Here is a 27,382-nt window from a genome sequence, read left to right on the forward strand (position 1 = left end):
TACTAAAGCCACAGAATGTAATGAGGGAGTATGCAATAATAAATTTACTTCACACAGCTTTTATACTAAAGTAGTTATAATCAAATGGTATGACCAAGACCTCTAATCCTACCCATAACCCTAAACTTAATCTGTTTCTTTTCATATGAATCTTTTCATATGAATTCTTTCAGATTTAAACATAACCATATAAAGCAATGCTGCATTCGACTAAAACTTGTAACTCGGAATTTCTGACCTCCGACTAGGAAGAACAAAGAAATTGCCCATCCAGAAATTGAATTCCTACTCGGAAACTCAGGGCGGTCTCCTCAACCACAAGTTCAGCAAGTGACGTCAAATCAACATGGCTGCTCACAGCATCGACAACAAAGCAGCACTTCATTACTTTTAAATGAATTACATTGCGTATAATTTAGTATTTGCTTTAGATCAATCAACATACAGGCGTATTAGCTTGTAAAATCTGTAACATGGTATACAGATGGACTATAGAGTTTGCTGCTTAAGGAGGAAGATATACATCTCTCATCAGAGCTAGTTGGTTGGCTTGTTGCTAACAAAGGATGAACATGGGGGTTTCTGTTTTTTTCCCCCCACTTTGTAGCACGAATGCACAGAAGTTTAAAAATGACATAATTTCGAGTTTTAAGTCAATGCAGCATAATACAATAATACAACAGTCACCAAGGCACCTAATGTTGAGTTAGTTGGAAAAATTATTTCATATCCAGCTACCTGAATTTAGTCAATGTTTACTATTAATTTATCATAATTAGCAAATGATGCTACTTACTAGACATACTAGATAACTTACTAGCCATACAATAACCAAAACATGCTAAATAATACTTAACATCATAGTAAATTAAAAATATTCAGGGTTACTTTTGTAACACAATTGTAACTTTAATATTTTAATAGATATTTATGTAGAAATGTATCAAAGGGTTTTATGTTATGTGCTATGTGCTAAGTTGTGCTATGTGCTAGCTATGCTAGTCTTACTACCGCTGGGAAACAGATGATAGTTTTCTTCTGTGAAACACAGTAATGGAAGAACTGACTCATTTAAGGGCTATTTTTCCTTAGCTTTGGCTTATAAGCTAACTTTTACACTCCTGTCTTCTTGCATGTTGTATTTAGCACTCAGTGTTCTCTGTTTGTATCTGTTTTTAGCTAAAAACTAACAAGCTAACAGCTAACAATGCTATATGTAGCATAAAAAACACTGAAATTTAATGTGGAAGAGCAGGAAATTAGTGAAACCCTAACCCTAACCCTAGCCACTAGTGAAATTGCTTCAATTTCACATTCTTTTCTAATTTTTATTACAAATTATATTATTGACATCAACTTTAGTGAGCTCACTAGGTTAAAACATAATTGATAGAAAATGCTTTTCTCTGATATGGAACATTTTTGGATTAGTTGTGTATTAAAGACTAATATAAACTAATGTAAACTAATAATATAAATTAATGAAGACATAAAAAAGTAATTAGTAAAATAATTACTCAAGTAGTTTTTCCACCAGATTAATTATTTAATCTTACATGAGTAATTTTTTTGATCACTACTTACTTTTAATCAAGTGAATTATTACTACAGTAGCACTACTTTTACTTAAGTCTGTGAAAAAGAAATGACCATGCAGTTGCTGGTTATCCTCGCCCTGCTCTGCCAAGCCTGTAATGCAGGCATTTTAATTTATTGCATGTTTCAGGGACATTTTTTTGCTTTCATACTTGTCTTCATTAAATAAAATACAGCTCACGAGAGTTCAGGTCAGGTTATTGGCTTTTGTAGTCACAAAAAATCTTGACCTTTTGCAAGTTATGTTTGCATAATGATACAAGCACACATGCTGGCCAAGAAAGAACTGAGTAGTTGTTCTGTCCAATTCTGTTCGATCTCCTGAAATGACATACCCGTGTATATAAATAGCTTTATTTCATATATAGTTCATTTAATAGAGATGAAAATACACTTGAATTAAAGCTGACATTCGAAGTCACAACATCATATTGGATCTGTCATAGTTTCATGTCAGATCCAGTGTGTACAGACAGATTTCCAGTGCTGTGTCTGACTGCTTTTTTGCTTGAAACCCTTTTTTTCCTTTTTTCCTTTTTTTCCAGCTTGGAAGAAAAGCTATTTGGAAGAGACACAGAGAGCTCGCAGGTGCAGGTTCTGGTGTCTGAAACGCTTTGAAGCAGCTATACTGTGTGTCAGGGCATTGTACAGAAATTGGCATTTCACAAAGGACGTCAATCAATACTGCTTCACAACAATAGCAATATATCATAGCAGTATATACATTTTTTTATCAGCCTATCAGCATACGGTTCAAATAAAAGTCAGGGCCAGCCATAACCATAAGCAAACAGCAATAATAATAGTATAATAACACACTTAGCTTTCAACATCTGTATGGCTTTTTAAGGGAAAAAAAATATTTGATAAGAGATTTCAAAATCAAACTGATAGTCTTGTTAGTGTGTAGCTTTTCTTCCTGTTGGGAATCATGATTGTACCAAAACTACAATCTGTTGTTGTTTTATTCTATGGTTTGTGAAGTTATGAATGGCAGCACTATGCCAAAGCAGTTTCAGCATGTCGAAAAGGATTTATCTTTCCGGATTGTAAACGAAGGAGAAAAGAGAAAACGAAGGAAGAGACAAAACCAGAGGAAAAAGGTAGGACCTGGGCATTTTAGTGGGCTAGCAGCAGTTGTTAGACAGCTAGGTGTTTGCCAGCTAGCTAGCAAGTCACAAAATGTCAGCTTTTTAGCAAGTTAGCTTGAGACAAAGCCCAAAAACAAGACAGTGGGCAGTGCCAATCCTCAAATTCAAATTTTATTGGTCACACGGACAACCATATGCAATATGACATGCAGTGAAATGCTTTTTACGACTGTCCAAAAACAAAACAAAACAAAACAAAAATAAATAAATAAAAATAATAAAAATATAATATAAAGAATATAAAACATATGACAGCACAAGTATGGACTATTAGTTGTATGTGCAATACAATTCTGTGCAACATCGAGCTGAGGTAGTTGCAGTGAAATACATTACAACATTACAAATATTTATAAATATGGGATAATACGGGTAAATTAACAGGAATGCATGGGTTATCCTCTCAGAATTTATATTTTGCATGACAATTTTGAGGGTTTTTTTTACACTCAGTTATTTCAGAATCAAGTAGGTGGGTGGTTTTATGCCACCACCCCCTTATGAAGAAGATCCTAACCTTTGTCCTTGACCCATGATGTAGCCAATGACCAGTATCATGAATTTGCAATTCAGTTATCACCCAGAATTACTTCAATACAATTAAAGCCACAGAAAAAAACCAAGTAGCATTTAACAGGAAATAAAGGCAATGAACCATGAGGTCATTTGTTGCCACAACAGTTATTAATCCGAGCGACCACTGAATGGACATTGCACTTAAGCAGAACAAAGACGGCCAAAAAAAAAAAAAAAAAAAAACAAGTTAAATGAGTCATAGACAGCAGCGGCGTCTGGGGCAATTAAAGTAGCATTTTACAAAAATCTTCTTACCTTTTTCTTTTTTTTAAAGCAGTGTCTGATACAGAAAAGATGCTGGGATGACTAATGTGTGACTCACCACCCAGTGATGATGATTAATATTACGAAAGCTCTTATCTCTTTGTACAACTCATGACTATTTATATTTAATACCTAATGTTTCTACATGCAAATGTCAAATGCAGCTTTCTTTGTAAAATAGTATTAAAGAGGACAAATTAACTGTTTAAGTGGTCCAGATGAGTGTACAGGCTGTTCTTGCCAAATTTGTTCAACTGGGTTACATTAGGCATGTATTAAGCAAGATTGGACTTGATTCCTCAAATACTAAACCATTTAGTCTTTGAAAACCCAGTAATACGTGACCTTGCCTGTTGTATGAGGACACTAAGTACATATAAAATAATAGGTGTTGACTTTTGTTTTCAGTCAGGTCAGGCCATTTTAATTTAAATAGCATGTTTATAGCTAACACGTATTGACTAAAGTGTTGCACGTAAAAATTAAGTTTATATAAATGGACTAAATGGATTAAGGGGTACGTCACAGCTCCAAGGCGTGCTTCATGGTTCGATCCTGACCTCTGGTTACTGTCTATGCTGAGTTTTAAATGTTCTCCGTGTGCCAGTTTGGGTTTTCCTCAGAGTTCTCTGGCTTCCTCCTACCTCCCAAAAACATGCTGGTAGGTGGACTGTAATATTAAGTGTACCTGATAGTGGACACTATATGGCCAAAAGTATGTGGACACCTGACCATCACACCCATATGTGGTTGTTTCCTAAACTGTTATCACAAAGTTGGAAGCACACAATTGTATAGGATGCAGCATTGCAATTTCCCTTCACTGGAACTAAGAGGCCCAAACCTGCATGACAGTGTCCCTGTGCACAAATCGAGGGCCATGAAGACATGGTATTCCAAGTTTGATAATAAATCGAGCAGCCTGCACAGAGACCTGACCACAATCACATTGAACTCCTTCGGGATGAACTGGAATGCTGACTGCGCCCCAGGCCTCCTCACCCAACATCAGTGCCTGAAGTGTATAGTGTACCACTAGTTTATTTATGTATAATTTTTAAGGGCAGTAGTTGTTTCTTATGCTCCAACCACTGACCATTTATAAGTGGAACATATTGAAAAAGCATTTTTATATCTGATCCATAGACCTGCAGCCAGGCCTGCTGTACATATTACCCAGGCTTGGGTCAAACGGTTTAAAAAAAAAGGCCCCCAAGTAAACAAGCACACATAATGTAAATGCCTGTAATCTAGAAATCATTATAGTGCGATATTTCAGAATGGCTTTGAAAACTTTGCCATACACTCGCTTGAGTTGACCTGGCCTTCTTCTTTTTTTCATTTTCATTTCATTTTTCAAACAAGCTTGCATGAATGAAATTAGCTAATAGCTAGAGAACCTCTTCATATGAGAAAATATCTGTAATGTCTGTAATGCCCCAAGCTCTTACCATGAAAGCACAGCAGACCAAACCATTTTACAAAAAAGAGGAAATTAACTTATCTGATGAGTTGCAAACGATACATACGCCTACATTTTTGACCATCGTAGTTTGATTAAATACACATATACCAGCCGATTTTTATTCTGCATGTCAATGGACTACTAAACTTTGTGGCAGTGAGTCAAATATCAAGCAGTGACTAGCTTGATAAAATGAAATATTGTTGGGGGCAGTATTGCTATTGGCCAACTAAAGCCTGTATAGCTGTAGTCTAGTGTTATGTAATGGAGACACAGTGCTATATTATGTATTGACTGTGTTAGTTCTCATCAGTTTTTAAGATTTCTGATAATACTTAATTACTGTCGCTATCATAACATCTGAAAGTTACATGATTGCATGTGTGTTTTCATCTCAGTAAAGACGGCAGCTAATTTTGTAAATATGTGAGGAGGCGAGCCAACACCACTACACATGTTTGTACTCCATGGCCACTGAATTGAAACTCACTATGAAGACCATAGAAGCATGCATTTTAAATAAAAAAAAATATGAAAGAGTTATGCAAATGCAATTAGCAAGCTAATGTCTCTCACAACAACTGCATGAGATAGAGAACATCTGCTGTATGCAAATCAAATGAAGAATGCATTGTTGAAGAAAGTCTAACTAAATTGCAGGGAATGAAAGGTTATACATTCTGCTTTTACTCTTACGTGAAGAAGCATCATGTAATAAACATTATTGCTTTCAGGTCCTAATGTTTTTTTAAACCCCTCCTACATGAAAAGTTGCCTCTCTTCACATACTTTGTGGTTTTTGTCATATTCCTCGACCAAAATATTTACCACATATTTAGAGACAGCTAAATTGTTGTTGGACCACAAACAGATGTTTAATGAGCACACCACATACCTGTGTTTAAATAATTTTAAACCACAAAGAAAAACTACTTACTTGTCACATTACCAACCATGTCAAGTGCTACAAAATTCAGGAAAGGCACATGCAGTAGCGGCCAGGTTACACAATTTCTCTGGCTTTGGGATGAACTGTTGTGAGATCACATTTGGACTTGTGTGTGTAAAATACTTAAAGGTGTTTAATCCTCAAAAGAACTCAATCCTTAAACCAACTCAAACCAAGCAGACCTTGAAGAATCGATAATAACAATGTATTAAGTAGCAGAATAAACTTATGGCTTGGCTTCATCCCAACTTCTTTGTTGAAAAGCAACTGAAAGCCCACTCCGAATGCTCTACTTTTCTTGAGTGCCTACTTTAAAAAGTCTTATACCCCAGGGCTTTTGAATTCTTGATTCTGATTGGTCAGAAGGTGTTGTTTAAGTAAGAAATAACAGGACAGGCCGTGCGGTTGTACGAAAACATTCCACGCTGTTGTGGCGGATTATTTTCATACTGCATGGTCTGGAGTGTGTTATTCCGCTTATACCACAGCGATTTGCCAGTGAATACAATGTTTAATTTATTAATGAACATCATACGGTGCATTTTAACAGTTTATTGTTCAAATTTAATGTTGTGGAATGTCCAATAGACAAATTAGTTCCTGTTATCACTTACATTATATCTTCGATAAACAGTCATTCCCTCACCTGCATCTCTTTTTCTCTCCCTCTCTTTCTCTCACTCTCTCATTCTTAAAAAGCTTCTCGGTTTACCGGGAAACTGGAAATCATAAACTCCTGATTCCTTAAGACTCTCCTGTGCTGGGAAACTAGTGTGACTCTTACAAAGTGCTGACATTTGAGACTCCTTAAATAAATATCTCATAATAAAAAAAATCACCAGATCAACAGTGATACAGTTTTCATTGTTAGGCTGCAACACATTTTTTTTTAAAAATCTGTTTATTATTATCTTAGATTATATTATCTGAGATTGTGTGGCACGTCCGCCATACAAGTCCTTGTGTATGAGCTGAAACAAGCACATTAATATTAGCCTATTGCTCATATTACAGCCAGAACTGCTGTCCGAGCCGTACCGTTATACAAAAATAATGCACACCTATTGACTAATCAGATTCAAGAATTCAACTGCGCTTGTGATTTTCTGTGACTGTGGCTCATAGCTCAGACACTAGTTCTGGCTGCAAGGCAAATCACAGGTTTATATTAATGCGCTCATTCTAATACATAATACATACACAAAATGTGTGTAATTGTTGATATTCTCATTTTTGGAAGTGTGCTTTGCAACAATCCGAGGTTAAGCTGCTCTTTTAAGACACAGGAAGGTCTTCAGGATGGAGGGTTTTGTGGTTTCTTGATAAAATCTGCATTTTTTTGTATTATTAAATTCAAGAGAGAAAAAAGAGGATGTGAGGGAAGGACTGTTTATAGCTGCATAACATAACTGACAACAGGAACTAACTAGTTACAAGAACTTTCCTTGATTACACATAACTATAAATGGAGAGAAAGCATATAATTCTTTAATAAATAAAAATGGTTAGCAAGGACAAATCACTTCAGGGTTATTCGTGGATGTCACACCAGCATGTCACTGATTATTTTCCTATAACAGCAAGCCAAATCGTGTTTGATTCCTCAGTTGAAACCTCAGTACACGCGAGGCATTTTTGTCTCAAAAGCTCTTTGAAGTAGCAATAGAAAAAGATGAAATTAAGTGATGTAGGTGTCATACCTGGGAAATTTCACTGAAACTTGCTTGCACTGCGGGTCATTGCTTTGGGAATGGACGCTCACACGGCTGCTTGGCGTGTGTTGCTCTTCAGCTTAGGGTGAGAATGCAGTCTAGAGTTGATGTGATAAGGCTTTTCTTCTCCTGCCTGCCTTTCAGTGTTCTTAAGATTCCCAGTTCTCCATAAACACTCTGACACACCAAATTTCTTCAACAACTGTCTTAGGACTACAGCCATGTCATCACAAATCCTTCATCATCAGGTAGAAAAGGTCGATTGGACAAAGATACATTTCTGTAGAGATAGTAACAAAAAAAGGATTTGGTTTTAGGAGCTCTGTGAGTGCATGCTGATTGATTATAACACTAGTGTGCACTTTGCATGAGGTAAAATAATAAAATCTATTACTTTACTGCAGATTAAAGCTCAACATGGGAATGCAGATGTTTTGCCAGTGAGTCTGTATCTGCATAAGTGAAACATTATTTCATCAGTATGTCATATTTGTCATGGTGTGTGAAACAGAGCAATACGTTATTACCACAGACTGGAGCATTTCAAATAGGATTTTTTTAAAAAATGCATGATAATTCTGAAACACTAAATGGATAAATAAACCATAGCATGCAACTTACAAGTGGAATGTCGCAGACAAGAAAGGTCCACTGTGTGCATCCTTATCTCAGCTGCCCTACTGGTATGTGAGCACACATGCATGTAGTCTGTATGTGTGTGTGTATGTGTGTGTGTTTGTGTGTGAATGTGTGTTGCATTTAGTGTGCATGATAAAGAGGAAATGTTTGACAGTATGCAAAGGGAAGTGGTAAAAAGTGACATTCATTTCATTGCTGTCAAAACTCTTCACAGGCATCTATAGCTGAAGAACGAACAAACAGTACATGACATTATATTTATATTATTTATTGTTCATCAGCATTTATTCTTCTGTTTATTCTTACAGATGATGCAGAATCCATTTTGCAGTATTATTAAGCATAAAGCATATACTGTATCTATTAGAGGACATATCATAGCCTGTCAAATGTTTGCTGACACCCTGCCTTTATTTTTTGTTTTTAATTTTTATTCATTTATTTTCAATCTTGAACACAGCTCACAGGGAACGATGGCAGTTCTACATTTCTGACCTTAACTTAATTAGGACTTAGCAGAACCTCTAAGAAAAATAAAAATAAAAACCTCTTCATATGAAGAAACTGTTTGAAGCATTTGTAAGAAATAAAACACAACGAGACATGCTGTTATAGGAAAATAATCAAGGACAGGGTGGTGTGATGTGCCCTGAAGCAAAGCAGACTTACTGTTACCACCCTGAATTTGATTATTTTCCTATAATAGCATGTCCTGAAGTCTTTTATTCCTCTTATACTACAGCAATTTGCCAAATTTAACACTTTTTTTTGGCTATTTATAGAACATCGGCAAACCAGGTTCCTGTTATCATTTAAGTCACAACAGCTATAAACAGTCGTTCCTTCACCAGCCTCTCTTTTTTCTTTCATTTGAAACTAATGAGACAAAACGCAGCTTGCCATGTTATCGAGAAACTGCATAGCCCTCTATACTGAAAACTTTCCGGAGTTTGAAAACGTAAAAGTTACCGCTTTATATCTGACTGTTTTCCTGACACTGGAGACTCCTTTCAAAAATCTCCCTACAGAAAACTTCACCGTATCAACAATTATACGTTTTTAAAATCTGTTTATGTGGAGCATCTGCCATACAAGTCCCAGTGTTAGTTGTTACTATAGAAATTATAACGTATTTGAACAAGTATATTAATATAAACGTAGCAGCTGGAACTATTGTCAGAGTTTGCTGTTATAGAAAATTAATCAACACCTTCTGACCAATCAGAATGGAGAATTCAACAGTGCTGTTGTATAAGCATGATTTTTTTTTATGGTTTGTAATTTTTTTTTGTCACTAATTGAGGCTTATATCAGCTTTATAAACTTTTATCTGACAATTCTTTTACTTTATTAACTTATCTTAAAGATGTCCTTAGGACATCCATTTTCTGTACTGCTTATCCTACACAGGGTTGCAGGGAGCCTGGAGCCTATCCATGGGGCACAAGGCGGTGGACACCCAGGACAGAATGCCCATCCATTCCAGGGGACAATTTACAGTTGGACTCAGGGAGGAAACCCCAAAGCACAGGGAGAACATTCAAACTCTACACACAGGGCAGAGGCAGGATTCGAACCCCCAACCCCAGAGGTGCGAGGCAAACATGCTAACCACTAAGGCCCACAGTCAAAACAATGCAATTTTTACAATTATTTTAATTTCGAAGAATGACAGAAAGAAAAATTATTACTTTGGTGTAAAATTTCTCGCATAGTTCATGGCATATAAATAACATTAAAAAAATAATAATAATTTAATTACAAGAACGTAATATTAAAATATCTTTAAAAATATATTTAAAAATATATTTTATAAATTATAAAAAATAAATTAAAAATATATATATATTTTTTATAAACCTGGTTCAGCTTTAGTATGGTACATTATTGAAAAGTGAGAAAAGTACATTTGTTAAAATAAAATAAAAAAAAAATTAAAGCTAAATGACCCCAGTCTGCAGATGACCAGTGTAAAGGCAATAGAATAGTAGTGCGACAAGTGTGTGCAAAGGGAACCGTTTATTTCCTAGCCACTTTAGACTGCTTTTATGACTATTTCATCAAGTTTGCATTAACATCAATTTTTATAGATGTGACTTGTGCATGTTGACATTTGCAAAACTCTGCATTACATCTCCTCACTGAAACGAAAGAGCACTCAGCTCCAACCTCAGTACTGACGTCATCAGAGCTTTGTATCTAAATGACCTGTCGCCTCATAAAGATCCTCTCCATCGCTGTTCGTTCCATTTTGTTTTGTCAGAGCAACCAAGCAGGTCATTTAAGTTAAAAGTGAAGATGAGTCCTCTTCCCAAAATAGCTCCTTCTAAGCCTAATGGCTATACTTTTCAGTGATATTCACCCTGGACTAGACCTTTCTCAGCCTTATTCTGATTTTCACTGAAATCAGAGACAAAACAATATTGTTACTTCAACTTGCAGGAATTTATGGGCAATAACTCAAAGACACAAAGCCCCTGGAGGATCTGCGAGGCCACTGGAGACTCTGTGAAATAGAGATAGAGCAACAAACAAGCTTGTGCATACTGCATGCAACTCACACATATCCTGCTCTTCTGCTCTTATAGTCAGCGCTGAAGTGACACTTGCATTCCTCAGGCCTGCTGTTTCACACACAGACCACTCAAAGAGCTTGTATGCATTTATATTTAGCTCTGGAATGAGGCTGATTTTAAAACATGACTCATTTGGGTAGCCCTTTATTTTTTTAATATATTATGCATTTAACTTTGGCTCTGTACATAGTGTCCGTGTCCTGTTTTAAGTAACATGCTCACCCTCTTTTTCATTAAAGACACACCATCAGCCATCAGCTTGGATAAATACTGTATATGACTGTATTCATACTAGGGATGTAGCCAAATATGAACGCATTATTCATAATGAACAGATAATGTGTTTTCTAGATACAAATACAGATATGAATAGGAGGAGGAGAAGGAGGTGTTTTTTTCCCTTTTTTTTTTTTAAGAAACTGCCTGGTCAGGGTCACGGTGGTTTAAATTGGGCTGCTAGTTTGTTTATATTTTGCGAAATAGAACCAAGTAAGTTTATTAGAAAATATTACTGGCAGGTACTAACAAAAATAATAACTGTGGAAATGTGATTAAGAAAAAAAGCTCCATCTCTCAAGTGATGTAGCTGAGGTTGAGGAACTGGATTTTCCAATGTTTTCCAGTGTTTCTGGAGGCGTAGTGGTAGACTTCATATTGAAGTAAATCTGTCCGGTTTAGGCCACGCTCACTTCAGGTTTAAATCTGAATACAGATACAGATACGAATAAACTTGCTGTTGTTGCTGGTTAGATCTGTTAGGTCACTATTAACATTATATAAATGATAATTATTAATTACTGTTAATTATTTTCTGCTGTATTTCCAAAGTCAACTACATTTCCTTCAATTTCCAGAATTTTCTTTTCATAAAAATATTTATATGAGGTGATACGGGACAGGAATTTATCATCATGAAAATAAATAATTCACTCCTACTCACAAAATAATCAAATCATCATTGTAAAATGTCTTGCGACATGCTTCGTGCTGCAGGTCTTATTCACATTACGCAAAATAATGGTGTTTATTAATAGAAGAAAAGCGTTTGTTAGGACTTGACTGAAACCAAACGTCTTGAAGGAGCTTGTTTATGCAGTTAAACGTACTATTAGTGGTGTAGCAAATGCGATCACTCAGCATATATAAATAAACAATGAAATAACAGAGGTTTGGTGCATACCAGCATTAACTGTGCTTTGTTCAGCAAATTAGGAAAAGTATAGATTCTGACATTCACTTAGGATTTGTAGATGAAGCTCTAACAAAAATCCAATAACAGGCAATGAAGTAAAACTCACAAGACCGTACAAAATAGGATTGTGTCTGTGACTGAGATTGGAAGAGCAATAGCTCACACACACACAAACACACACACACACACACACACACAGATGCCGCTGTGTTGTTATCAGGCCTGTGTTATATACATGCAGCTGCTTTACATTAACCCTAACTCACATGTTTTAATTTTAAAACTTTGGTCTATAGGCTTGTGTCAATATGTATTTCAGATACATGATCAGATACATATGAACAACTGTTAAACTTTAATTCTAACTTCATTTAGTTAATTTAGATAACTGGATGAAATTACAGATGACCTTCACAGTCCAGTACACACTCCATTTTTGTTTAAGCCACTAAAAGACTACTCATAAAATCACACATCCTGTAGTTTCACTTTCTACCCAATTCTTCTTCTTTTTCTTCTTCTTCTTCTTCTTATTATTATTATTTTAAAATAACTAACATTATTAGCTTGAAAAAGCCAAAATAGGGTTCTTCAGTTTGCCTTTTTTGAGGAACCTTTAAAGAAACCATACAATAGAGGGTTCACAAAAGGTTCCCTTTAGGAAGCTTTACACTTTAAAACTTACTGATGGCACAATAGGTTTAATAAAGAACCTTAGTCAATACTGAACAATTATGTCAGCTTAAAAGGCGGTTTCTAAAATATCAACAACAAAAATATCAACAATCAACAATCAAAAATATCAACAACAAAAAAATGATCTTGAGAGTTCTTCAGTTTGTGCCTCTTCATTAACCCTTAAAGGTTACATGTATAAACCATTTAATCCTTGAGAGACAACCTTTTCTGAGAGTGTTGCTACTCAGCATGTGGACTGTAGCTGTCATGCGTTCCATAAACTGTGGATAGTCAACAACCTATTAAGGTTTGAAGAACCACTTTGAGGTGTACAGACCTCTTAGGAGCTACAAAGAATCTTTATCTTTCAAAGGGTTCTTTCATCCACTCTTTTAAGAGTATAGTGAGCCCAGTTCACATTTGAGCTGCACATACTTTTTTCCCCACTTTTCTCCAATTTTTCTATTCACTGAGCAGTGCTTATTGACTATGAGTCTATTTGCTATGTAATGACTTCTACATTGATGGGCAGTCTTAAGCATTAATAGTAATAAATGAACAAATAGTCCATTTAAGAACATATCTTGTTCTAAACCTACTTCTTTGTTATATTACCCTTTTATAATAGGAGCAGCCTTTATGATTTGGTAAAGAGTTCATTATCCAGTAAGTCACTATATGTGCATTATGTGGATGATCCCTTACAAAAATCTAGTATACTTTAGTAGGTATTGAAAGTGTGCTATAAGTGCATTACGTACACATACACAAATTTAATAAGAATGCCTGTACACCTGCTCATTCATGCAATTATCCAATCAGGTGGCAGCAGTGCGACCTGAGCTTCAGGTAACGTTCACATCAAACACTAGAATGTGTTGTAAAACATTTACTGTAGATTTTACAGTAATGTACTGGCAAACTGGATTGCCAATAAAGTACTGTAAAATTTACAGCAGTTTATTACAGTGTGGTAACAGTTGCATGGTTGTTCCAGATGGCTGGTTTGAGTATTTCAGAAACTGATGACCTCCTGGGATTTTCACACGCAACAGTCTCTAGAGTGTACACAGAAATGTGCGAAAAACAAAAAAATCTCCAGTGGGCGGGAGTTCTCTGCGCAGAAATGAGAGTTGATGAGAGAGGAGGAGAATGGCCAGCCTGGTTCTAGCTGACAGGAATTCTACCTTTTAACAGAACTACTCTCTATTATCATTGCTACAACACTTAAATAGTGTATATAAAAAAGAACAAGATACAGTTTTGCTTATGATCAGTAACACAGGGCCGAATGAGCAGGAAACAAGTCATTTAGTTTTTGTGGTTGGGCTTAAAGTGGAGCTGATGTAAGCAGATGGTTAATTCTGATACCTCACCTCTAGCAAATACAGTCATCCAACTCAAATTGGACAGAAGAAAAAGGCAGAAGAAACAAATTATATTCTATTAATGGAAAAACAAAATTAACACTAGCGTAAGAAGCTAATCCATTAGGTGCAATATTTGTATATCTGTATATTAGGTGCAATATTTGTATATCTGTATATTAGGTGCAATATTTGTAGATGAGGATGGTGATTGTGATGTGTTGTCTGAGATGTGTGTGTTGAATGTATCACCAAGAAAAAATCCTAAAAAATGTAAATTTATATAGCGAATAAAAATGATTCTGATTCTAATTATTCACTTAGTGTATTTCTCTTCAAGTATACTTATACATGCTAGTATATTTAATGCTTAGTGTAAGTGTACTTAAGGCTTAGTGTACTTCTCTTGAAGTTGTAAACATGGTAGTATATCAAATGTAAACTGTAAGTGTACCTCTGTCCGATATATACACTAGCATGTCTGTGGTAAATTTGTGGTAAACCTGAACTTTTTTGGGAGCATTGTTCATATAGTGAGGGGATACTGTGGTAAATGAATCTACTGTGGCATGCAGCCAGTGTGGCATAGTTTCTTTTTAGACTGTGTTTCTGAATTGAGTTTATATTTCCTCTGATAGTCAGCTTTGTGGACTTTCTTTCAAGAGGGCTTCATTTTCATTTTACTTTTACTATGTTTGTTTTTTCCTCTGTGAAAAGAAACTTTTGACAAATAGAGATATGGCTGTGAAATTACCTCAAGACCTGACGATATTCAGTATTTAAAAGTAAATTATGTAAACTGATTGCACTCACAAGGAACAAAATGTCAGTTCCTGTCCCGAACAGAACAGCAAACACACGTAACGTCATCACATACTTCCGATGAATCATAAACTGGAGAGAAAGCACATGGAGTGACCTGATCACTTTGCAATTCAATACCACTTATTTTTCTAAAAATAAGACCTGCGGCTGACCAAAATAGACCAAAACCTATTTTGGTTGGTTGTTTCTATTGGACGAATGTTTTGTACCCTATGATATGTGCATGTGAGAGAGGAATGTGTTTTGTTTTTTTGTTCTTTGGGAGAAAAGGAGCTCGTTCTCCACTCAATCAGTTATGACTCATCACCTCAGTATAGGTCTGACAGACTTCTACATAGTGCAGCCATGTTATTATTTTCCAAAATAGCAGGTTGTGTATGCGCATGCTAAATTTAGCTTAAGCAGACATCCTCACGAAAAGGTGAATAAGCACATGAAAGAATATATTCCACATTTTTAGCACTTTAAGCAAAACAGACATTACAAGCAAATGCAGTAACAGAAAACTTTGTTTCCAAGTAATCAAGAACTCATTGTTTCTAAGTACAAAGACGTTTAATGCAATGTCTCCTGGGAAATTTTACTACTCAGTGTAGGCAACATCATGTCCTATCAAGGGTCTAAGGTGTTCTTTTTAGAAGAACACAGCCCAATGATGACTCTTTAAGATCACAGATATGATTCCTGTAAGTGTAAATTTATTAAGGAAAAAATAAAGGGATAACTTCTTAAGACCTATGACTCACCATTAGCTCTGGTAAATCTGGATTATATGAGAATGGGTTGTATGATCTCAGACTAGTACCTGAATATAAGTTCATCATTCATACATGCAAGCATTTGATAAGCATATAGGTGATGTATATGAACACATAACAGAACTAGTTTAGTAGGATTTTACAGGTATTAATTTAGGATATTACAGAGCTACCCAAAGCTAACACACACACACACACATATTTATGTATATATATGTATATATATGTATATATATATATATATATATATATATATATATATATATATATAGCGAGCGGTTAGTTAGAACATGCCTGTTTGGTTTGCAGCCTCCACACCAGTAGTATTACAATATATCAATGGTTGATTTGTTAGAAGTAACTGCTTTCAAGATGTCTCCTACTGCTGTAGTGGGATTTAAAACAGATGGTCCTGGTAAATAGTCAAACAGTCAGACGTTATGAGATCTTCAACCGGTTGCATGTATATGGGGCTAATGTATGGGGAACATGGATGGACTTATTTTATCTGATTTATTAATGTCGAAATTAGTCCTATAAATCATTGCATGTTGTATCATTTTATTATATATATATATATATGTGTGTGTGTATATGCAGACACACACATTCATGGAGACCTGTAAAGTGGGTGAGCCACAAAATCTAAATATAATCATAAAGCAACTTTAACAAATAAAGTTGTATAATCATTAATATAGCAAAACTTTATTAAACAGTTATGGAAGGAGTCTCTAGTGTCTTGTAAGTTTGTAAGGTTTGTAAGTTTTGAGCCATGGAAGTGTCCTCTGGTTTCTTAGTAACATGACAAGATTTTATTATGTTTTTATTTTTAACTTCAAGAGAAAGACAAAATAGGCTGCTGAGGCAGCGACTGACTAACATCAGTAATAACTGGATCTAAATTGTTTCACAGACATTCCACAACATTAAATGTAACTATAAACAGAAAAAATATACAATGTGTCATTCATTAATACATCAAAAATGTGACTGTTGGCAAATTGCCGTGGTATAAGAGGATCACGCCACCCCATTATTGATTATTTTCTGGTATATTTCTTATATATTACATATACTTATGAGAGAATGAGAGATGGAGAGAGAGAGAGACAGACAGAGAGAAGGAGAGAGAGAGTAGCTGGGTCACCAAGAGTTCAGTAAAGTCCCCAGTAATTTGTATATTTCCAAGGGCTTGGCTTTGTGAGTGAATCAGTAAGAATGAGTAAATTGTGTTCAAGGAGAATGTATATTTTGCTTAGCACCAGGACTCTATGTCTCAGTTAAACACCAGAGTGTCTAATGTTGGCTGCTTGCCCATAACGAACCTCATCTGCAGGCGCAGTGACAGCAGAGCTTACACACTGTCCGTGGTGAATTAGAACCCATGTATCTAGAGAGCGGAGGGGATGGATGACATAGTGCCGCTGCAGTCCGTTATGCATGCGCTGGCTGGAGCGAAACGCCTGTGACAAATGGTATCCTTCCATGACACAAGGGTTGTATAGAAATGTGATTTTGATATTTTGATGTTTACATGCATGAATGAGCATATTCAACAATCATCTGGTCATCCCAAGCGAAAGCACATATACATTTCTTGGTTTCTGTTATAATAGTTCATAGAAGATATTTGATAAATCAGGTTATGAAGAAATTATTGATGTAGGGAATAAAAGGATCAACTGACCTTCAATAAACTGACCTGTCTTAAAGGGGAAAAAAAGCTGTGGATGGATGCGTTTAGTCTTACTCTGGATATCTGGATATTATTCACATTGTTGAAACAATATTCTTCAGTCTCAAATATCTGTATGGAATAGATCTTTGCAGATCCCCATGTGCTGCTCATATCCATTTCCTGGACTGATAAATGATGATTAATTAAGTGGGTATTTTGTCCGTAGTGCTTAAGCAGCTGCGTAGTCTTTCCATTTGTGTAAGGCATTTATTTAGGCAGAAACATTAGCTGATTTCACCTGCTGCACCTTTGTAATAAAATAGTACAGTAATGAAGTTTTCTCTGGAATATTTAGTCTAACACGTATGAGAAATATTGACTCGAAGTCTCATAAAGCAAGCCAAAAATATTACCGAAGATACAGCTATAAAATAACTTTGAAATTTAACTCTGTCAATCAAGTAGATTAAAAAATGACATATTATTAAGGAAATATGATGCGTTTGCCTATTGTATTAATCTCTGTATTCATGCTAATGATACCTGAATAAGAAATAAAATCTGTATGAAGTCTTTTTATGAAGTGTATAAATGAAGGACAAATACTAATTATAAGACTAATGTGAAATGTCACATTTCTTCTGCGTTAAATATAGCATGTTAACAATATACACAACCCTGTGTGCCATATTTTTTATTCGATTTTGATCACATGCTCATAAATTTCAGCCCAGTCTACTAGACAAAAGAAGGAGTGGAAAGACCCCCTTTAGTGCCTTCTGCTTCAGCACACCGCTTCATGATGTAATGTTTCTCGAAAGCAACAGGACAAGCACCAAACATTTGGGAGACAGTAATCAAAAACAGACAGGGGCTCAACAAGTGCGTTTTTTAGCATGTTTGCTCAGTTAGGCCTCGAACTTGGGGCGACTCCTCAGTGTCCACACACACACACAAACACACACACACACACACACGCTCTGAAGGGGATGCGCCACTGACTGAAGCTGATAAAAAAAGGCAAGCAATTTGCCAAGCTTCATATAGAGATGTTGGGCTGCACTGTAGTGATTTTTATCCATTTGGTTCTAATTAGGCCTGGCTCCTGGGATCAGCCCTGAAGATATGTTCCTTCTGAACATTTCAACTTCTATAAACAACCAATCTTCTCGTTTCCAAGCTGACGGCTTTCAGGCACCGACCTGCTCGCCTCTGCCAAGAGGTCCGTGCGTTCCCCCTATGTTCTGCTTTTGACTAATAATCTTATTTCCAATATTCATTTACATCACCCAACAAAAATCCCCCAAGGCCAAGCCGTGCCAAGAGACATCTAAACACAATGTGTCACTGTGAGAGCATAGCCCCAGACTCGAATATCATTTAATCACCATTTTGGAGCAGAGTGTGTGAAAACATTTCCATCAATATGATCTCAGCAAGATTTACTTAGATCCTGTGCTGATAATGGTTGTGTCCATGATTGCTCAACTGTCTTCCTCGTTTCAGTGTCAAATGACCATGTTTTAACGCTGTGCTTATTAGGAAAACTTTCAGACAACATAGAAAATGTAAAAATGTTCATCCAAATTCCACCTGATTGCACAAAAAGCAGCTCAAAAGCATTCTTTCCTCTTTCAACATGGCCATAAATAAAAGGAATAAAATGCTTCGCTTCTTTCAGAGATTTGTCAGTAAAACATCCTTCTCTGTGTATATACCTTTGCTATCAATCCATCGTGCCTGTTGCACAAACTGATCTGGAAAAAGTTCAAGGACATATCAAAGGAAGGCCTCATAATTTAGGACCCAACAAACGTTAAAAGAAACATTGTCCCATGTCCAATGTGAACAGAGTCTTAAATGCAAAGCGTGTCTCTATTTTTTTTTTTTTGTGTCAGAAGCACAATAGGCCAGGCTGTAAGAGCAGTAAGGTATGAAGGACAGGTAAGGAGGTTGAGTACTCACTGCACGTGTGTCAGAGAGGAGGTGAAGAGGAGGCTCGCCCTGGTAAGACCTCGCTTCCTGCAGCACACACTCACCGAGGAGTGAAGGAGCACAGACTTCTCTCCTCCCCACTCTCCAAGCTGCAACTACTCTTTACTGCCATCACTTCATTAAGCAGGGGAATACGTGGAGGGAGACTATTACCTCAGCTTTGCAGGGAGCCGCCGATTACTAATGTCATCTCCATTAAAGTTCAGCCATCATATATTTTCCTTCTTAACGATTTCCATCCATTATATAAATTCATATGATTCAAAGTCATTGTGAATCAAAAAGAAAGCATTCCACATTAAGTACACACAATTAGTGCTCCTTTGAAAAGTGTGAGATGTTCACGCTGATATTTCACTTTGATTTATTAGGGGCTTATTTCACAGCAGACGTTATTCAAGAAGTGTACCTCATTTACATATTAAAACGTATAATCAAAAACATTCTGTATTTTTCTTTCCCTTCAGAACACATTCCTGATTTTTTCTGCTTAATGCATTCTAAAAGGTTTGCGTTTAAAAGGTTTTCCCGTGAGGACAAACCCAGCACAGACACTTATTGATGTATACATGTATTATGATTTTCTGTGAACATATAGGTTATACGTCTACATGAGCGAACCTGAATTGGCTACGGCAAAGGAATTTAAAGGCAACCCATTACAGCTGTTTTAATTTAGAATGATGGATTTCTAGTTCTACCTTGTGTTGAAAGGTCATTCATAGACATCAAATAGAAAAGTTTTGACAGATAGTTTGGCGTAACTAGTCCTAAAAGAATCAAACACACTCAATCCAATTTTAATGCATGTTTTTTTTTTTTTTTTTACTTCTCACAGAAGTATTTTCAGTGTACTCTGATATTCACTGGCTGTTGTAACTATTTTCCTGTTTCAAGGAGATTTGATTTCCAGGATGCATGAATAAACGACACCAACATATAACATTCTTATTTACATATAGTGCATACTGTATAATGTATTCGAATGACTATATGTTCACTCTATTGTTTATTTAACCTTAACCGTATGTTAATATTGAAAAATCATCATGTTTTGTACTTACTTCAAACACACTCTCACTGACTGGACATTTTTGGGAAGTTACATTATTCAGCCACTCCTCCATAATCCATTTTGAAAAAGAAAAACCGTAGTTCTTTGTAAAACACAATAATGATGACATCACATGCTAAACTTAGCTAGAACTTTACGCTTTGTTCTGTATTTGGACTCGACACCAGCCATGATGTCAGTTTTTGCCTTTTTGACTGAGCACGCCGCTGAGCTCTGTATCATTCAATGCCAACTGAGACTGCCGGGGAGTCGCACATGTCTGACAAAAATAAGAGAGATTATTCCTTTCCAGTTTACACTGCAATTGAAAGCATACTCACATTAATATAAAACTCAACAGGAGGGGAGTGAGAAATGTAATGTGTTTCCTTAACAAAATAGCTCATACTCCTCCGAGACCTAGGTACATACATCTGTATCTGCATCAGTTTAGTGCTCCAAGTATACATCTGTATCTGTATATTTGTATACCTGTATCTGCATTCAAACTGAAATCCAAAGTGGGCATGGTGTAAACATGGAAGGCTTTTTTCAAACGATGGAAAAAAAATTCAAAGGTAGAAATGTGAAATATTACACGCAACAGTAACGCAACAGAAAGGCATTCGCCCTCTTGTCCAGAGATTGCAAGGTGTCCCCTGTCAATCACAGCAACATTAGCCAATCGTGGGGGTCTGTGAGCTCGTGGATGAGGAAGGGGGCAGATAGCGCTTTCCTTCAAGTGTGTTACGCCCCCTGAGGTAGCATGAGCAACAGTTTGAAAAGACGTGGCTTGCTGGCTTCATGTGTCTCGGAGGTTGGAGAGGTCTTCACCCTCTCTGGTCAGTAGGTGTCATATGATAAGGGAGAGCTCACTGGTGGGTGGGACTTGGTCAAGATTAAATTAGGGAGAAAAAAAAATTGCAGGAAAAATCCCATCTAAATCCAAGAAATGCAAAGTAAAAAAAAAAAAACTTTACTCAGTTACTATTTTTGTTTGTGCCAGCCCACAATATTTTCTAACAAACTAAGTCCATTTCTCAAAAATATAAACAAGTTAGTAGCAGGCAGTTACTAAGGATGAATAAATGAACGCTGTATGTTTGTTCATGTTAATGAACATGGTCTTTGTTTGTTTTACGTGCTTCACATCTGACCGCATTCATATCGGAAAGTAAAAACTTTCTGGTCACGTGACTTTTTTGCTGTTGTTCCGTGAAATCCCAGTCCCTATGCACACCTCTGATCTCAACCAGATGCCATGTGTCATTTCTAAAAAAACAAACAAAAATTAATACAGTAATAGCACAGTAGTATCAGTTTAGAACATTTGCTCATTCCAAACAAATCAGATGCATCTCTAGTACATACCACTTAAACTACTACACTGAGCGTTCAAAAGAAGAAAGAAAACATTTATATCCACAGCCCATTGTATAAATAGGGTATTTTTTATAAATAAAAAAATTGTTTGTAAGAGATCTTCCTGGTTGATGATGATAGAGCCAATGAATCCATAACTTGGGTCTAGATAAGTCAGTCTTCTAAAACAGTCTCAAACCCTCGGCTCTTTGTGAATCGAAAACAAGTGTTAAATGGAAAGTTCTGTTGACAGACTTTCTGGCAAATTTTTTCATCAGCCATGAAGTTGCTGATTGATTCCTAGCTTGGCTCATATAAATCCATCACTACACTTTAGTATCTGGAGCAGATGAAAGGCATGTACCCAGGGTTTAGAAACCAACTTTCCCTGCTGTAAGAGAGCTTTAGTGTTATTGTATAGTGTGTTCTTTAGGACACACCTCTTCCTGTGATGGGGAGCTGCTATTGTCACAAACACAAAAATCAAACAGATTTTGATTACTGATTGCATTGCAGAAGAGTTCTGAAATTTGAGATCTTCCTGAGCAAAGCTTATCAGAAATAATGCTGAGAGGATGGAACATTGATGGTCTGTATTATCTTTGCAGGCTAGTAATGTCTGTTTTCAATGTGGCTCTTCCGACATAATATGAGTTGTTTACACCCTTAAGGGAAAATCAATGAGTTCCAAATGCTTCAGTGGGCTCTATATTTAATTATAACCACCTTTCTACATAAATTGTGGTGCAGGAAGTTTCAATGGCACTCTCGTGTGATAATGTCTTCAGTGATATTATGATGGTAAATCAATTTCATGGCTTAGGAACAAATATGTTGTTTGGGGAAATATTTAACATTCAGGTCATGGATGTTGCATATGCAAGAGAAAAGGACATTGGATTATAAAATCTATCATCTATGATCAATGAGAGATGAACTATTTATATATGCTTTTGATAATATGACTTGATATTTTGATATTAAGATCATGCTAAGCATGTAGCTTATGTCAAAATATGATGTCGTGTCTCCCTGTGTATACATGTCAGGCAGCAGAGACAGCGGCAGTTGAAGGTAGAATGCTTTATTTAAAAACTGGCAAGCAAATCCAAAGTGTAAGGCAAGGTCGTAGTCACAATACAGGCAAGGGTCAGGCGATGTACAAACAGACTGAATCTGGCAAAGCATGAGAGTCAAAAACTAGAAAACCAGACACCAGTTCCAGGCTATCAAAAACACACAGGATATAAGGCTTGGTAACGTCAGGAAAAATACACTGAGCAGATACCAGTGAAGTTGCAAATCATGTAAATGTAAAGTTATATATGTGAGTTATATGTGACCTACTAAGGGACTTGACAGATCATCCAGGAAAAGACAAATAACTGTTATAAGTCATTTGGTAATTTTACTTGTATCATTTCTTAATTTTATTGATTTGATGACTTACTCTAGCTTATAACTTATGCAGATCCATTATGCAGATCCATATCCAGATCTCGCAAATGACACAAATGCATTTGTTTAGGTAATATTTATGGAATAAAACAAAATAAAACCCTGCAGTTCATTATTTTCTAATAACAGTACATCCTGAAGTGTTGTATTTCTCTTATACCACAGCAATTTATCAATTATAAAATTGTTTTATTTATTAAAGGACAACGTCATACATTTTATCCATTTATAGTTACATCTAATGTTGTGAAACAACTATAAACACTTGTTCCCTTATCTATCTTTTTTCTCTCCTTCACGTTAATAAGAAAAAAACTTTTTTTCTCCGACTGTTGCAAATTGCTAAGAGTGGAGACTCCTTAAAAAAAATGCTAAATAAACGTCTCCTCACAGAAAACTTCACAATATCAACAACCCACATTTGCTTTATCCATTTATGTGAAGTGTCCACAGTCAAGTCCCTGTATAAGTTGTTACTATAGAAACAATAATATATTAGACAAAGTGCATTAATATATGCCTGTTATTTGCCTTGCAGCTGGAACTTCTGCCAGAGCTGCTGTTATAGAAAATTATTCAACCCCTTCAGACCAATCAGAATCGAGCGTTCAACAGCGCTGCAGCGCTGCAGACTCCCCGGCCACTTTATTAGAACCCCATACTAATAGTGTGTAGGACCTGTCTTTGTTCTCAGAACAGCCTCAATTCTTCACGGCACAAATTCCACAAGATGTTGGAAAAATTCCTTTGAGAATCTTCTCCCTGATGACAGGACCGCATCACATAATCGCCGTAGATTTGTCAGCTGCTCATTCATGCTCTACCACATCCCAAAGGTGCTCTATTTGATTCAGATCTGGTGACTGGAAAGGCCATTGAAGTCCATTGAACTCATTGCCATGTTCATGACACCAGTTTGCGATGACTTTGCTTTGTGATATGGTGCATTATCATGCTGGAAATAGCCATTAGAAGATGGATAAATTGTGGCCATAAAGGGATGAACATAGTCAGCAGCCATACTCAGAGAGATTGTGATATTCAAACTATATTCAACTGCTATTTATTGGCCCAATGTGTACCAAGAATACATTCCCCACTCCATTACACCACCACCACCCTGAACTGAAATTTGACACAGGGCAGGTTGGTTCTATGGATTCATATTGCTGATGCCAAAATTTTACTCTACTATCTGCATTTCGCAGCAGAACCTGAGATTCAACAGAACAAGCAATGTTTTTCTAGTCTTCAGCTGTCCAGTTTCAGTAAGTCTATGCCCACTGTGGCCTCACATTCCTGTTCTTGGCTGACACGAGTGCAACATGATGTGGCCTTATGCTTTTCTAGCCCATCCGCCTCAAGTTCCACGTATGGTACATTGTGAGATGCTTTTCTGCTCACCATGGTGGTAAATAGTGGTTATTTGAGTTACCATAGCCTTCCTGTCAGCTTGAACCAGTCTGATCATTCGCCTCTGACCTCTCTTATCAACAAGGCACTTCCAGCTGCAGAAATGCTGCTCACTGGATATATTTTTTATTATGTTTTTTGCACCATTCTGTTTAAACATTAGAGACTGTTGTTTGTGAAAATCCTAGGAAACCAGCAGTTTCTGAAATGCTCCAACCAGCCTATCTGCACCAACACCATGCCACAGTCACTGAGATCACATTTTCCCTCATTCTGATGTTTGATGTGAACATTAATCTGATGAATCTTTTGATCTGTATCTGCATGCTTTTATGCCTTGTGCTGCAGCCACATGATTGGCTGATTGGATCATTTTTTTTTAAATCCAAATTTTCCTTGAATGCTCCTTTTTAAGCCTCATTTTGGCTGAATTTGTTGCACTTCACCAAGGAAACATGATGTCTTGCACATCCACCTGTTAGGATATTGTTCTGCTGTATATTTATACAGTTACTAGCATAATGAACTCTAATTAACATTATAGATGAAGGAACAACAGAGTCGAAAATAGATATATTCCACACATCCAACTGGACTCTCTGCACTGCTTCGTGGAAGTAAATGTTAAAAAAAGCTGAAAACCTATCTCGAAAGTGTCTTGGTGGGTGGGGGGGTAGGGGGGGTTGAAGAAATAAAAATGACTGAATGTTATGACTGAATATGCGGCTGTAGGCTTGTGCAATATGTAGCATATGGCCGCATGTGTTTTCAAAGACTCCTGACAGAAAATGGAGAATAAAAGAGACGCTTTTCTTTTCAGCTTTCTCCCGGGTGTCTAAACATCATCTAGTTGTGACTTTAATATGTCAACGGAATATGAAGTGTATACGTGTCGTGCCAATACAAACACTGAGCTGTAATGCTAAATCTCGAGGGACATCTTTACACAGCGCTGCTTACAAAAGACTATTTGTGATTTGTCTTCGGACTGTTCTGAGGACTTAACTCCTGTACTTTCATACTCAATCTAGACAATACAGAACAATAATAAATAGCATTCCAAAAACACTCAGCTTGATGGCTTGCGATCTTGCCAAGTCTTTGTTTTTTGAAACTTTTTTTTAAACTCTTTTTTAAACTTACTTGTGGGCTGGAGTACAAGAGCTGTTTACATTCTTCAGTTTGTCTTTTAACTCGCCATTTGGGGGAATGCACTGTAATAAATTTGGTAAGAGCTGTCTCTGATATTATCATGAAGCAGTGAGCTCGGAGAGAAGAACTTTGCCCTCTGTAGGAATCTGAAGGTGACTGAATGATAAGGTGGAAATAGGATCACACTTGATAAACTTTCTATCAAGTCTAGAAGACTTGACTTCTAAAAAAACAGTGAAATGCTTCATTTTTTTAAGCAAGACCACCAAGCAGGAAAAGATTGTAAAAATCGGTTTAAGGTCAGTAGTTTAATGGCTGAGCTGTAGATGAGACAAGAAGTAGCGCAACTAAATCATCTAGACATGTTCTGTGTTTGATGTTTGCTTCTTAAGTTTTGCACTGGAACTAACAAATAAAAGAAGTCTATCTCAGCCAAAATCTTTCCATAAACACATGCCCCAATCTTCATAAACTTGATTCGTCTTACGTTGTCATTTGTAATTTCACCTTTAAATAAATAATTCAGTAAAATAGCAGGATTCGTCTGTATTTTTTTAAAAATGTTTAAATTCTAAGTTGAATTGTTTGATCATCCCCACAACCTTTAATCAGATAGGTATGAATATTTCCACAATTTGGGTGCCATTTAGCCCTTTTAATTCTTAGAAATGTTTTTTTTTATTATTATTTTCCAAAAATGAATCTAAGAAAGCATACATTTGACCATTTAATAAATGTGCTAACCCATCTCATGCAACAATCTCAAGTTTCTTCACTGCAAAAATGTTATCTTAGCAAATGAAAATGGCGGATACTTTTGCTAATTTTAAGCATTTATTTCTAAAAAAAAAAAAAAAATAGAATCAAAATTATCTGCCCATAGAATAAGAAATTTTACAGCTTGAAATTAGTCAAATGTCTAGAGATTTAATAATTTAAAGAAGTTTAATAATCTTATATTTGATATATTTTAATCTTATAATAAAAAGCTACTTCATAAATTTGACTATTCAAGATAATTTCACTTGCTAAGATGCCAGTTTTTTTTCAGTCTTTGATGACAAGAGCTGCAAGGATGAGAGAACTTCATTTTCTTCTTCTCATGATCTTCAGGAATTTTGGATAATGCTGGATAACTTCCTGTTGAACATGTGACTTGTGGAATATTTCAGATGTTTCATGGGGATGAATATGTTCATGTAACAGGGTGGAGTGAATGGTGTTTTAACTACAATGTACATTTTTAATAACCTATATTGGATGACTCATGCATGAGATGTTAAAAGAATTCACACAGTAATGCAATGATTTCTGAAACATTTTAATGATATATTTCAAAGCAAAATGTAGTTATAGTAGGTTGGCACAGGCAAAATTGCAAGATAGGGTTTATTGATGATCATTTATAAACCCTATGTAGATAAATAATGATGATTATCTATCAGAAATATGTACATAAATTGTTGTGAAGGACACTTTATGTTTACGTGTTTGTAAATGCAATATCAGTGAGACACAA

At 36.1% G+C, this 27,382-nt stretch overlaps 1 protein-coding gene across 10 annotated transcripts in view; it reads right to left on the reverse strand.

Annotated features, from left to right (window-relative positions):
• Nucleotides 1-19,505, reverse strand: part of myocd (myocardin) — a 90,332-nt gene extending 70,827 nt beyond the window's left edge. For 8 of the 10 annotated variants that reach the window (XM_026915297.3, XM_026915295.3, XM_026915296.3 and 5 more), the window contains exons 1-2: nt 19,395-19,505; nt 7,702-7,993 (exon numbers count right to left, since the gene is read on the reverse strand). The gene's annotated coding sequence lies outside the window, so the exon portion shown is untranslated. Of the gene's footprint in view, nt 1-7,701; nt 7,994-8,334; nt 8,392-19,394 lie in introns of those variants that run through there. The other 2 variants (XM_026915288.3, XM_026915290.3) reach the window with 2 other exon arrangements.
• Nucleotides 19,506-27,382: the final 7,877 nt, after the last annotated feature.

The sequence above is a fragment of the Pangasianodon hypophthalmus genome, chromosome 12 (genome assembly GCF_027358585.1).
Source record: "Pangasianodon hypophthalmus isolate fPanHyp1 chromosome 12, fPanHyp1.pri, whole genome shotgun sequence".
Taxonomy (NCBI): domain Eukaryota; kingdom Metazoa; phylum Chordata; class Actinopteri; order Siluriformes; family Pangasiidae; genus Pangasianodon; species Pangasianodon hypophthalmus.